The following is a 15,375-nucleotide window of genomic DNA, read 5'->3' as shown; positions in this document are numbered from 1 at the left end:
ATGTCACACATGCATGTGCACACATGCACACACACAGTCGCTCAATCTAGTCAAGATTTCCTCAGACCTTGCTTTCCTAAACATTTAGGACACCTACTGTGGACCTGTTCTCTTGGGGAGTACCCTGTCACTGTTCATAGTGGTCGTTCCCCTTCAGTTCATTCAGCAATGACCAGTCAGATGTTCTTAGGGTCACATTATTCTCGGAAGTTATAACTCAGCTGTTACTCCAGCAGGAGGAACTCTTTGACATAGTTCTCTGAGAGGAATTCATTGCCGTTTCCTTCTCTGAAGTGTGGTTTTACCTCCGTCTTTGTAGGTTTCACTCAAGAGGAGGACTTTTTAGTTTTTCTCTTTTGACCAAGCCATATTACTTTCTTCCTTTTCTGACATTTAGTAATGTGTGTGATCTAAACAAGAAATCTTCTTTAGGGCTTGTGTGTTCGCTAAGCAAAGACTTGTGGTCCACAGTTCATATTAGGGAACATCATAATTGACTCCCTATTTAAAGAAACATCTCCCATACACATTGGATGGTAGATAGCTTCTTTGTAGTCCTTGCCTAATCCAGAGAGCACTCTCAAAGTGCAGTTTTTAATACCCAGCAATATGTGGTGTTTGCAACTCTGTTTATTAGCAAAACAGATTTCTGTTCCCTACATGTATTTTGCAGGTGTCTCTGCAGTCCATAGAATTCAGCAAAGTGAAATTTTTGCCAGGAGGGAAAAGGGGGGGAGGGCTAGCACTTTGGAATATATGAAATGAGTTGACGACTTTTATTAATATAAAGAATCTCATTTGCTGCTTTTGTGTTCCCCATAATGCTTATTAACTCAATGTGAAGGATATAATTCCCCTTAATAAATATCTGTTCTCTGTTCATCTATACTTCTGCTTCATTTTATTATTATAATGAAGCCTTTGGTCATAATTAAGTGTTGAAGAACATCTCTTATAAAATACACTTATTAATCCTTCATGTCATGGGATGACCTTGTCATCTTAGCTTTCTACTCACTGCCATTAAATCCAGAGTTCTTCAATTTTTAATTTTAACAGTGAATGTTCATCCATTTTTTTTGTAGTAATTTTTTTTCTGCCTATAACACTATCCTTGTGTTTTCCACTGACTAGAGAAAGTTGGAGACTAACAAAATGAATGACTATAGGATTTCTGGCCAGAGTTCTCATTGTAAGTCATCTCCATGTACAATATGATAAAGTAGGAAAAGATTAAACTACGACATTTAGATACATATGTCTACAGCCTCCACTTACTTTTCCCTCTAAGGCATGAGGGGTGGTCACAAGGATGTTAAAAACTCTTGTTTTAACAACCTGGTTCACTCCACATTTGTCAATTTTGATTCAATTTCTCTTCTTTATAAAAAAACCCAATAATGCCATTTATCATTGGCAAGGCTAATTATGAATGTTAATCTTTCCCTTAGTGAGACTTTGAATTTTCTTCCTATCTCCTATGAAATACTATAGAGAAGTTGGAGGCAGTATCTGTGGTTCTAAGGAGTATAAGAAAGTGATCCGTAAGTGATTATGGAATAAGCAGTGTTAAATTTAAGATTTCCTTCTATCTTTCTGGTGTTCTATTTTTGTATTTTAGCACCTTTGGCTTTCAAAGGGGGGTTGTTTAGCTGCTGTAAACCTAGCTCATTTTGCTAAGTTTGTCTTCTTAATCAAATCATAAATATGTAACAGACTCAGTAGCCCAGAGAAAGTAGGCAAGATAGAAAATTGTAGGGTGATGTCCTTTTTTGGAGGAAAAGAAAGGAATGGTGGTTACTTCACTCCTGCTCAATTTGGTAACAAAACATGTATTTCTGTGCTTTAGCCTATAGATAAGGTAGTTTACACTGAAGTCTCTGTTGGCAATTGGCGGCTGTTTCGCGTGTGTGTGTGTGTGTGTGTGTTTATATTTCATTCACTAAAATAATATTGGGTTGTCAGGAAAGTCATAATGCATTTTTGCATAGAAAAACACAGGAACATATGTAAAGACTTTTCCGACAACCTACTATATCAGTGAGAAATCTTAACCTTTATTATTCTCTATAAGATATATAAAATGCATATTACCTTAGGATTTTTTTTTTTTGCTATGTCATAATAATGTTGTTTCTCTAATGGTAATCAATATCTGCTAGTACTAGAAGGATGTTTGATCAGGCCAGCTTCATAGTTTAATGGTCAAGAGAGCTGAATCCCACATGGCCAACCAGAGTTCGTATTCTGGCCCCATTGATTTGAATACATGCCAGACATGTATGTATTAATTCCCCAACTCCCAGTGGAATGGAGAAATGGAAGAAAAAGGATCGTAGCATGACCACATCCATTGAGGGTTGCTTTTCTTCTCTCTCTCTGGTAAGCATGTGTACCTTCTGGCAGTAAAATTTTTTTAAAAACAAAGGAGAATGGTGCTTTAGCACTCTTTTAATATTTTAATGGTGATCTGAAGAATTTTCAGTCTGCTAAAATTTCTCTGGTAGAAGCTCAAGCTGGCGATAGGGTGGTATAGCATATCTTTCTTAAGGCCGTTCAGTTAGTGGATAGGATTGCATCTCTGTGGCCATTATGATAGAATGCACATGTTAGTCCTTAAACAGAAAAAGAAAGCATGTGTGCACCATGATTTTAGGAAGAGCTGGTGCCATCAGTTATTATATAGGTCATGGGGAATTATATAGATCATGGAGAATTACCTGTTTTACCTGAACAAATTTACATTTCCATTCTGACTCAATGAATAGAGGGCTAACTCTTAATATCTTTTTACTTTATTGAACATTTACATTTGTAAATTGTCCTTTCCCCTCTCCAACCTAATCTAATTTTTTCTAAGCCTTGGGCTTGCGGATCAAGAACAATTTTCACTGGTGAATTTAGGCTCAGATTTTACCCTCTCATTAGAGTAAATGAATCACTTCTCCCAGAGGTGAAGAATGCAAAGGCATTTTGGCTTACTTGGGGCAATTCTTTGCTTAATCCTTTTTCTTGTGACTGTAGGTAATAGTAGAAAAAAGAATGAATGCCATGAGACTTGAGTTTTGTTCTTGCCTTTGACAAATTTCTTGGATTACTTTATGCAAGCTACTTATTCACTCTATTCCTTATTTTCTCAATGTGTAAACTGAAGATAACAGTACCAATGCCCACCTAACTCACAAGAATGTTGAGAATAGCATAAGAAAAATTGAAAATGCTTGAGCCCTTAAGAGGCAAATCTCAGATTCAAGTTTTGTCACATTTTAGGTGGGCATGGTTCACTATAAAATCTTTTTAGATGTTAACACAGTTATAGAGTCTGTTTAGATTTCAGGAGAATCTTATTTTTGAAGTGGTGTTTGTGTGTGCTTTTCTGTCCCTGTGTGTTTTGTTGTATTTCTTTTCAGTGATGTGAATTGTTATACTACATATGGCTTTTTAGGTTTCTGGGTGACTCTGAGGCAGACTATAGATTTTTTTTTTTCCTTCCTTCCAGGTAACCAAAGCAACCCTAGTAAGGGTGTATGAGAATGAGAAATAGCAGTTAAGCTCTAAGTTAGCAAAACACTTTGTGCTTCTGTAGCAGAATGGAAAAATTCTTTGCCTTCTCTTCCCTCATTTCTTAGGACAGATAGTTTTGATAGCCATTGATGTTTTCTGTGGACTCTTGATGTCTCATGTCAAGCCTTGATGCTACCTTCTGAATTGAAGGTTGGAGAGTAGTCCTTTGTCTAGGATATTTTTTCTTTCTCTTCTTGAAATGCAATTCTTGCTCTTTTTAGATTTGTATAGATTCCTCTTGAGGAACTATGGATAAATTCTCTAAGTCTGAGCCAGTGAACAAGACCACTGACTTTATGTAGTGTGATACCCAACAGTGAGCTTCTTGACCAATCATCATGACATGCCAGCATACAGGCCTCCTCCTTCCTTAGCTTGAGTTTCTGGTCACCTACAATACTGCCTGAAAAGTATAGAGGGTACCTTCAGCTCCTGTTCTGTAAGAGCCTCATTTTTGGCGCTTCATGGCTCAGCGTGCTGCTTTCATTCATATCCACTTTTCTCTGAGATCTCAAATCTTCAGTAGAAGAATTTCCTGAGATCTTTCTTCAGCCAACAGAATTTCTGTAGTATTCCCCTACTCTTCCTTGCAAGATTTTGGACTTATGTGAGTAACTTCCAAGGGTTAAGATAACACTATATTATTTTCAGTACAAAAGACATTTATTATCTGATATTTCTAAGACCCTGTGTTACTGGAAAGAGAGAGTCTCATTCAGATCTTCAATTAACATTCTTTATATTTTGTTTCACTATTTGCAAAGCACTTCCACAGTATATTTCTATATATAGTTAATGTGTACACACACACACACACACACACACACACACACTCATGGGATGGAATTGCTGGCTTTTACAGGATTTGCATATGTTTAGAAAATTTTCATACTATTTTAAGGTGGTTGCTCCTATGTTTGTAACCCAAATGCCTGTTGGCAATAGAATGGATAAATAAGTAGTGGTGGGACCAGCAGATGATGTAATGACTATGTCACTGGACTCCCCTGTAGTCAACTGCAATTCAAGTCCCAGACCTGGACTCCCACTGCGCACACGTGTGTGTGTGCCCAAGATCCTGAGAGGGAAATGGAGAAGGGATTGCAGTGTGGCCATCTCCCCTGAGGGGTGATTTCTCGCTTTCTGTCTCTCTGTCCCTCTCTGTCTTTCTGGTGAGCACATGTGCCCTATAGCAAAAATCTCTCAAAAAAAGAAAAAAAGTAGTGCTATTAGGTTGTGGGGAGAATCATGACCTATTTGTATATGCAAAAATGTGTCATGACTTTCCTGACAACCCAATATATTCACTAGAATATTATATAGCAACAGAAATAAACAAATATAACTATATTCAACACTCTGTATAAATCTTTAAAAATGTTTAAGAGGAACCCAAGCATACACAAATATGTACAGCACAATTCTATTTATATCAGGTTCAGAACTTGGCAAAACTAAGTAGGGTGTTAGAAGTCAGGATGGTAGTCACCTTGAATGGGGGATGGTAGTGACTAGAAGGGACACAAAGAGGGCTTGTGGGGTTCTGATAATGTTTTGTTTCTGGTTTACTCCATGTGCTGGTTACACAGGTGTATTCTTCATGAAAAATCATTGAGTTATCTATGAGGGGACTTCTCAAAGTTCATGGAAAATGGAATTACAGTTTGAATTTCTAAGTGGATTTATTTACTCTTGATAGTTTTTCTGTCTAAACTATCAGTTAAAGAACACTTATCATTTAACTTTACTTCCTGCTTATAATAATTGTTATTCATTTGCTTTACTGTGTAACTAAACTACATCCCAGATATTTCAGGGTTATAGGGAAACACAATCATGGCCTTCCTTGGCACAGCCAAGGAGACAATCCAAAGTAAACCAATAAAGCCATCATCCCATGGGAAAGGCTCCTAACCATTATGATTCTCACTTGAGGCCTCCTTTTGAAGGAAGAAATACATAAATATAAACAGGGTAGAGAGGAACTCCTGAAATATACCTGGTAACCATCAAACTGAACCAAACCAAGTGAATATGTACTCGGATATAGGGAGAAGAAACACATTGAAATAGCAGTCCCTAATTTGACACAATTGGAAATACAACATTTACTAAAAGACTTTGTATAATGAGATTAAAAAGCACTGATTGATTTTTACATCTCTACAGCATAGGTTCTGAATTAACTTTAACATCTTTTGAAGTGTGTCTTCACAGCCTTAATTGATGTTAGGGCTCAAATTACAGATCTCAAGACATTTAAAGAAGGTAACCCCATAAATGAGAATCTTAATGAATTTTAATAAGGTAACCACTGCACTCTTAGGGAAGTTACCAAACATAATTATAGCAAACAGATAGTTATGTCTCATCTTAACCATTGGAACTATTGTTTTCCTAAGTTCCCCATGGTCTTAGCACTCATTGCCCTAAATATCCTGTAGTTCACATGGGTGTTCTGGCCCAAGGAATAATAAATTAAAATTAAATTAAACTTTGGTACATACAGTTGATTTGACCTCTCTACTCCTTGATTAAACTAGTTCCAGCCCAGCATTGTAATCAGTAGAAAGTACAAAAGAGCAACCACAACCAGAGGATTATCTTGAGGAAGACTTTGAAAGAAGAAAAAGAGACTGATCTTTGCTAGCAGATGGTATATCACAGAATATTTGGTAGGCAGGGCTGAATTGAGAAGGTTTATGTGTGACTAGTGTGTTGGGCATTTGCTTTTCAAGTTTGAGTAGTTGACATGTAAATATTTTCTCAAAAACATTTAAAACCATACTGTCTCTGTTGTTATAGAGCCACACACAAAATTATAACAAGTATTTTGAATATTATCTTTAAAATTCAGTTTTTTTTTGAAATTTTGGAAGTTGTTTATTAGCCGTCAAGAGCTATGATTTAAAGCCAACCCTGCCTCTTTTCTGCACTCGGAAGCCATCTTTAAATCTGCTTGAGAACCTGGCTTGCTCGCCTCCGGAATGAGCAAAAAATTTTTGATATGTAAAATAAATGTGGAAAAATGTGAGTAACTTGACACACTCATACAGCACATTCTAATACAAAGGAGCTCAGGAAAAGGGCATGGACCATCACCCCACATGTAATACAGAGCTTGACTCCCTTTGGGAAATTGCTAAACATTATTTAATAAGATGAGAGCTACTCTGTCCCTTTGTCAAGACACAGCTAATATCCCTTTCAGCACCAACAGATGTTAAAACAGGCTCAGCATCTTTTAAAATTTTTTTTGGTAGAGATTTTTTGCCTTAAGGCACATGCACTCACTGGAGAGAGAGAAATAGAGACAGAGGGAAAGCAAGCTGTCACCCCAGAGAGGGAATGGCCATGCCACAATCCCTTCTCCTCCATCCTCTTCCCGGTATTGGACACACATGCACACATACCTGGCGTGATATTCAAGCTACTGGGCCTAGCACTCACACTGTGCTTGATCATGTGGGAATCCAGCGATGTAACTGCTTCATCATCTCTTGGCCCCCAGGCTCAACATCTTTCAGACTTTTTTGAGGGTCCTGGAGTCAACATATTTTTTAAGTAATGTATTTTACTTAAGCTGGATTATGCTGTTCATTGCAAACCAGCCTATCTTGAATGGGGCCTCCTATAAACAAGGCTGTAGAATCTGTCCAAATTTCAATAAAATAACACTCCCATTAGTGCTCCCCTTTTTACCCAAAGATTATTTTTAAAAAGGTCTTAGCAACCTCTTTTCATGCCTCCTAGAGTCTCTCAACCACTCATACTGACCACAAGTTGTTCATAGGCTTCTGATGTAAGAAACTGCCACTTTAACCCCATGTTACTTGCCATTAGAGTGGCAGCTGCTGACCATATACTAGAACCTCACAGCCCCTGAGCCCATGACCTTCTGTACCCAGCTGTCCATTATGCCCTGAGGATGGAGGTAGCACCCTGAAATCTTGGCATGGCCACTGAGGCTTCCTTGCTTAAAGTAAAATAGTTCCTTACAGTAGAGTCAAATCTGGGCTCTCTGACGAATCCTTCTTGCAGGAGGGGTGGCCTTCCCTATCCTCAATCCCTTGCCAGATGGCATGGTGCTAGAGGTAGTAATCTCTCTCCCACACCCCGTGATTACTTGTGGAATAGCGTGGAATCAACTGAATGAGCAGCAAAGGAAGTTCTTCCTACAGAGTATAGTTAGTAACACCACCACACAACTGGAAAGGTGCTATTTTTCATCCCTTCACTGGTATGTCCCTGATCAAGGATGTGACCCCAGGATCAGTACAAGCTGCTAATTCAGAAAGTCATCGTGGCCCAAGATGCTGTGGCTGTCAGTCAGCCCTGTTTGCACATTTTGAAGACTCCCTGGAGCCATTGCCAATGCTCTGTCTGGTTTGGCCCATGGCAGCAATTTCTTGTTGCAGGTTTTCCCACTTGGTGTAAAGAACTCTTGTAATCTCTTGCCTCATAGATTACCCAAAATATGTAAATCAAGGTTACACATGTCTGCACTCCCTGTTGCTGCAATACGATGCTTCTTTATCCCCTATCCCATTGATAGTGACCAGAGCACTCATTTTACTTCTCAGAATGCTCGATGCTGGGCTTTGAACAGACATTCAACAGAGCTTTTATCCCTTTTATTGGCTTTAGGGGGGTAGGGCTCCTAAAACGCCATAATAGCTTGCTTAATCAAGTTCAAATTCATTTTACTCATCAACCATTAGGAGTGAGTTTTAATAAAAAATTCATACTGCACTCCTGATGTTTGGCTGCTGACAGTGTTCGAGTCTCATCTAGGAAGGCTGACGAAGTCGTTCAGCACTGCTAAGAAGTTCATGCACAGGCTCTCCTCACACGTGTGGGAATCCTCACGCCATCCTCACTCTCTGACCACAATAAAAGCCAACCCCGCCTCTTCTGCACTCGGAAGCCATCTTTAAATCTGCTTGAGAACCTGGCTTGCTTGCCTCCGGAACCTTCATTCAATCCATAATAAACCTTTTCTCCATCTCGGTGCACGTGTGGGGTTTATGGCCTCAATATCCAAACCAAATTTTGGCTATGTGTATGAGTCCATGTCACCTCTCCCCAGGTAACCACAATATAAATATTTTCTAACATTACTTACTTGTGAATTTCTCATTGGCCCAGGTAAGAAGCATATTACTTAATTTCCAATGCTCAAATGTCTTTTTGTTATTGATTTGAATCTAACTTCATTGAGATTACTGAAGATACGATATTAGTCCTCTAAAATGTGCGGATTTTTTCTGAGATATGTGTTCTAATGTCTCAATATTAATTTCCAATTTTACTTATTTCGAGTCTTCTTTCTTTTTTCTTAGACTAGCTCGGGGTTTGTTTATTTTATTTATCTTTTTAAAGAAGGAACTCTTGATTGTATTAATTTCCGCCCTATGATTTTTCTGTTCTCTGATTTATTTATGTTCTGATCTTTATTATTTGCTTTATTCTGCTAACTTTGGGTTGAGTTTGTTCTCTTTCTGTTTTTTTTTTTTTTAAAGTTTCTTTCTTCTATAGTGTTCAATCTTTCTATTAATCCCATTCAGTGAATTTTTAAATAATTTGTAGTAGAAAGCATGTGTGTGAGAGAGAAAAGCACCTTCAACAGAGTCCCATAATACCATGATTCCATTTTCCCAGCCTGCCAGCTTGTCAGCATCTGGGGCATGCATGCATGTACCTGCGAATATGAACCCAGAGTTGGCCATGTCATCTCTGGAGCTGCAGTTTGACTTGCTCCCAACTGTACAACTATTTTGGGCCCATCGAGTGAATTTTTATTGCTGGTTTTATATTTTTTTTTAATTTTAGAATTTCTTTTTGTAATAATAATTCAATTCAATTTAATTTTTTAATTTATTTAATTTGACCAGAGAGGGAACAAACCAAGAGAGTTTAAAATTTCTATTTTATTCCTTTTTAATAGTTAAAATTCTGTACTAAGTTTTTTTTTTTTTTAAATTCACTCATTAAGTCTCTTTTATTTCTTTAAATCTTTGAACATAGTCAAAATTGTTGCTTTGGGTACTTGTCTGCTAATTCTAACATTTTTGCCACCTGTGTATTGGCATTTATTGACTCTCTCCTACACCCATTATAGGCTACTATTTTTTTTTTTTGCTTCTTATATCTGATGTTTTTTTCATACACTGAATCATTGAGTCTATGCTTTTGAGATCCAGATTATTTATTTATTTATTTATTTATTTGGAGAGGTTTTTGCTATAGGGCGTGTGCGCTCACCAGAAAGACAGAGACAGAGAGATAGAAAGTGAGAAATCACCCCCTAGGGGGGATGGCCACGCCGCAATCCCTTCTCCTCCATTCTCCTCTAGGGTTCTTGGGCACGCATACACATGTGCCCAGCGTGAGTTTAAGCTGCCAGGGCCGGGACTCGAACCACGGTCGACTACATAGGAGTCCAGCGACATAGCCATTACACTAACTGCTGGTCCTGAGATCCAGATTTCGATGTCAGAGTATTGTGTTTTCTTCTAGCAGAATGATAATTTACTGGAGTATACACTTGAATCGTTTGAGTCTGTTTTAGACTGTGTTTGGATGGACCCAGAGCTGCCTTTATGCTAGGGATATAGTAGCCGTTTCAGTCACGCATCATTTAACAGTAGGATATGTTCTGAGAAATGCACTAGGTGATTTCATCATGGTGCAAGCATAGAATGTACTTACACAAACCTTGGTGATGTAGTCTACCGTACACCTGGGCTCCATGGCATAATCTTAGAGGACTACTGTTGTTTTTGAGATCTGTCATTGACCAGAATGTTGATGTGGTACATGACTGTACTGAGGCATGACCATTGTGGGGTCTTAGCATCAGCCAGGTACCTCCTGTCTAATGGGTTCAGTGATGTCTCTCCACTTTGACTGGCCTGATAAATCCTAGTACCTGCAGTGTCCCCGTCCAGCTTCCAGCTTCCTGATAGCTCTTCTTCATTGAGCCTCATTTAATTTTGCCATTTGTATATGTACCCAAGTCTTTAACCAGGACATAAGGGGTCTTTTATTTGGGTTTCTAGAGTTCTTCCTTTCCACAGCTCCTACTCTTTGGTAAACTACTCAACAGATTCTTACCTCAGTAGCCCTAGACCTGAACCTTTGCTTTTTTAGCTTAGTGACTTTGGTGTGCCCTGCTTCGATTCCATCTTTCTCCAGTAAGTATGGAACATGCCTCTAAGCAGAAGGCTGGGACGGTCGTAAGGCTCACCTTGTTAGAGTCCTGTATGCCCCTTTCCAACCTCTGAGAACAATTGATTTTTATATTTCACTTAGTTATTGAATAGAGAGATATTTGCAATAGGAGGAATAGTATGGTTCTAAGCAGTGTTTTCTGGCTGGCAGTAGAAGTTACAAGACAGTTCTTACTAATATTTATTGGAAACTTTAATATCCCAACCACCTCAGTAATGGCATCCGCCTTATTCACTTTATATATTGTTTTAACAGGACTTTAGAGTGCTTTATATAATATAGGGCAGATGGTATTTTTATTGTGATGATTATGTTATTTATTTTTCTTAAATAGCTGTGGAGTTTGTAGATTTTCTGCAGAACTTATACTTAATGTTACCAGCTTCAGTTGTATATGGATATGTCACATAATTTGAGTAGTTTATGCTTTTACACTTCTTATCTGATTAAACTCTCACTATCTTTTGCTAACTTTTAGTAAATATAAGTTTTTGAATATAACATAATCAAATTACTATAGGCAGTATAGCATGGCAATAATTTTAGCCAAATATTCCTATGGGAATAGTATTAGTATTCCTATGGGAAAGTAACTTCTCAAAACTTTTGTATGTAGTTTGAGCTCAATTCAGAAATATTAATACTAGTGTTTGGTTTTCTAATCTAGATTACTTATTGAGTTTTGATGATTGTGATCTAATATATTAAAAAGAGGTGGGGGAACCAGCAGTTAGCGTAATGGCTATGTCGCTGGACTCCCACGTAGTCGACCGCGGTTCGCGTCCCAGACCCGGTGGCTTAAAACTCACACTGGCGCGTGTGTGTGCGTGCCCAAGATCCCGAGAGCAGAATGTAGGTGCAGGGGTTGTGGCTTGACCATCCCCCTGGGGGTTGATTTCTCGCTTTCTGTCTCTATGTTTCTCTCTGTCTAAGCGCCTAGGCCCCTAAAGAAAAAGCCCCTCAAAAAAAAAAAAAAAAAAAAGAAAGAAAGAAAAAGAGGTGGAATATAAATTATAGATAAGTGAAATTTGTAAAACCTCTAAGTTTATTTCTCATTTATATATTTAATCGTTCTTCATCCAATTCTTTAAAATAACTAGATCTTTTAGAAGTTACTAGAATAGATTTATTTCAGAGTGATTTTATTTCTATCATCTGACGTGGTAAATGTCTGAAGAATAGAATAGACAATTAGGAACAAATAAAAAGCAGATATTTTAGGCTTTCTATTAATAAATTCTTGAAATTTTGTTTCTGGGTATTTGACTTTTTTTCCTCTGCGTGGTAAATCTCGTATAGTGGACATAACACTCAGCTGAGAAGGCTCTACACTGCCTGTGATTTCAGACAAATGACATCTCTCTTGTGGGTCCAAGTTATTTTTATTATTAAATCAAGATTACATTAGGTGCTATTTAAGGTCACTTTCCACACTTTTAACATTTTGAAAATCTGCAGATTTCTAAAAATATTAAAATGACATCCTGTGTGTAGGATTTACCTTAAAACTTTATTTTTATATACAAGTTGAAAGAATCTGTAGTCAGTTTGTTCAATAGGGAATCAGAAGGGTGGTACATAAAACTATCAAAAATAAATGTTTTCAAAGAGACTTTTCAAATTAAGGAAAGCAGGCCAGGAGTGCAACAATAGCAAATGCCATGTGGTTACTAACTTGATTTCTGAACACAGTTTGAGTAACTGATACTCTTATGCATAGAAAACTCACTGTAGATGGCAACAATGATTCCAAGGTGTTTTCAATTGAATATACTTTGGAAATGAAAACTAGTAAATAAAGTAAGATGGAAACAATCTGTAAAATATAAGTGTTGTTTCTATGCTCCAGTTTATAAAATTGAAACTGAAGAGTCCCAGACCACTGTTTTATTTTAAAACTAGCTCACTGAAAGCACCACCTGACCCCTGATTGGCTGGAGAGTGTCACTTTTGTTTCTATCAAAACTCATAGATATTGCTTAAGTTAATGTTTTTACCCCTAAGTATACTCCCATATCAATTACAGAGCCAGCACAGAATCTGTTTTGTTTCATGCCATTTCCCACTAAATAATGGTGAGTGAGCAACTAGAGACGTCCATTCCTATGAACTCGTAATTAAAAAATATAAAATGGGGCCAACTCCATAGCAGTTCTTTGCAGAAGGAGCTAGATTGCATATGGCTGACCAGGGCATGCGTCTGAGCCCCAGCGACTTACACAGTTGGTGCAAGTACATGTGCCCAGGATCCTGATGGGTTGGAGAATTGGAGGAAAAAGATTATAGTGTTATCATGTGCATTGGGGTGCATTCTCTCTCTTTCTCATGCACACAGTCATGCCTCTGGCATAAATAAAAAGTAAGAAATAATTGTTTTAAATGAAATAACTGGTGAATTTTATCTGATTCAACTCTCATTCTTCAGGCATTTCCATTTTAGTATTACATATATAGTATGCATAGTCACACCCCTATATCCACACTCGCACACACACACTATACATACACACACACACACACACACACACACACACACATCTTGATGTATAGGATCAGAGTGATAGATAGGAGATACCTCATAGTTGAGGAATGACTTAATCAATTTGTGGATTTTTTGGACCTCTGCTCTCAAGGTCATTTTCCTATTTATTGATCACTTCTATAGAGGCTGAGGTAGTGATTACCATTGGAGTCTAGTTTCAAAAATAGAGATGGGATAAAGGAAGCAGGTAGTTACTTTGAGTATAGTCTCATCAGAAAATTGGACTAAGGATAGACTTGTGGCATCTCATCTCATTTTTTGTCAGTCTTATTCTCATAATTCTCCCCTCAACACTTACTTCCTTCATGAACTTTTGTTAATACCGTGTTTTTGTTGATATCTAACCTGGGCAACTAATTCTTCTCTAAATCCTCAGATTGTGCATATATACATTTGTTGGATACTTCTATGATTGTTAGTTACTTAATCATAAACCATTTTGCACTTAGTCGTCTCTTTGGCTGAATCTCAAAACCACAGACAGTTTGAAGAGCCATGGGTTTGTCTGAAGGATTAAATTGCAATGTTGTGATACCGTGTCTAGATCGTAGGGTGCTGGGGGATCACCTTGGGCTGTCTGTCAGATGGTGAGCACTGTGGAGGCGAAGGCGGTTTCAGCATCTGGCTGCTGCTGCTAAAGTCTCCCAGCTGGAAGGTGTTTAGGGAGGGGAGGAAAGTAGAGAATAACTTTAAAAAATTGTATGGAAGGAACATATTAATATTATACCAGTAGTTGTAGTACCTTAGCTCTGATGGGGCTGTGTAGAAAGTTTTCTTGCTTGCTTGGTGTCTCCAGTTCACTGTCATTTTTTTCTCATGCCAAAGAAAACATCCTTTCAGTAGATCATCAGTTTGCGTAAAATTCAAGTGAAATCCTCATTGAAATTCAGACAGCGAATTTCAAAATGTTGGTAGAGCTGGATAACTGGACTGAGAGACCACAAACCCCCAGTGTCTCATAACACAGAGTTCTAGGGCTCCAGAGAAGAACTGCTTCCTCCAAGTCCTCTCAAGGCCCTTGTGTGGCAGTCACAGAATACTAGCTAGTGTTGGTTCTATGTTGCTTTTCCTGTGACCTGAGGACCCAGATAGACCAGTGTTCCAGATAGCCCTCAAATTACAACCACCCTCACAATCGAAAGTACCTCCTCTGAAGAGAAATGAAAATGGGTATTCTTTGCGTAGTGTTCCTTGCTATGTGCTATTGGCAGCTATATCATTTCCATTAGATGGGAAGCTCCCCAAGGGTAGGAACTGTGGCTCTTCTGTTTGCTCCTCTACCAGGGCCGGGTGTATGGTTTCTGAATTAATACATGTACAGTGGGACTGGTCTGTGCTCACAGCATGTGGGCCAGGCTGGGGGTGTAAAGAGTATGATTTCCTCAGCGTTCTGGGCCCCTGGGCCTCAGCCATTACCTCTTCCTTCTTCCCCCAGCCCCTGTCACCAAGCTACTACTTACACAATCATGCTCAGTTTCCTGCCCATTCCTGAAAAGAATTAAGTATATTCTTTCCTAGTAAGCTGTTAATAATATATCTGACAACACAATATTTTCTCCCCACTTCTCCTGCTCTTCACCGTAGGGTCCATATCCTTTATTGTCTCTTCCGTTGCTATATTTTAGTAAAGGAAGCCATAAATATTTAGCTTCTGTGACATTCAAATTACCAGATATAAATATATCAGCTGAATTAGTGATGAAACTTCACCGTTTAGTGGGAAAACCTAGGTTTCCATAATATATAGTAAATAATTCAGCACAGAACATCTCAAAATCCCCTAATGGGGAGGCCTTCTGGATTCCCGTGGCAGACCTTTAGCAGGGGTTGAGCACCTTCTGAGACAGTCCCTGGGCACCCAGAGGTTAACAGTGGACGTGATGAGAAGATCTATAACCCGTCTGTTCTCAAAAGGGCACATCTCAAAGGGCACACCCTTCATGTGATTGTCATTGCCTCTCAACCTTCAGAGACTTCTGATTTTCTATAAAGTGGTGCTTGGAGGGCACTGTGCCTTTTCAACATTATGCTTTCCC

The 15,375-nt window shown here is 38.4% G+C and overlaps 1 protein-coding gene across 1 annotated transcript in view; it reads left to right on the top strand.

Annotated features, from left to right (window-relative positions):
- Positions 1-15,375, top strand: part of IGSF11 (immunoglobulin superfamily member 11) — a gene marked incomplete in the record, with an annotated part of 166,551 nt that overhangs the window by 101,837 nt on the left and 49,339 nt on the right.

Source organism: Tupaia chinensis, unplaced genomic scaffold, assembly GCF_000334495.1.
Source record: "Tupaia chinensis unplaced genomic scaffold, TupChi_1.0 Scaffold144909_1, whole genome shotgun sequence".
Taxonomy (NCBI): Eukaryota; Metazoa; Chordata; class Mammalia; order Scandentia; family Tupaiidae; genus Tupaia; species Tupaia belangeri.
This window is presented reverse-complemented; position numbering and strand designations above follow the sequence as displayed.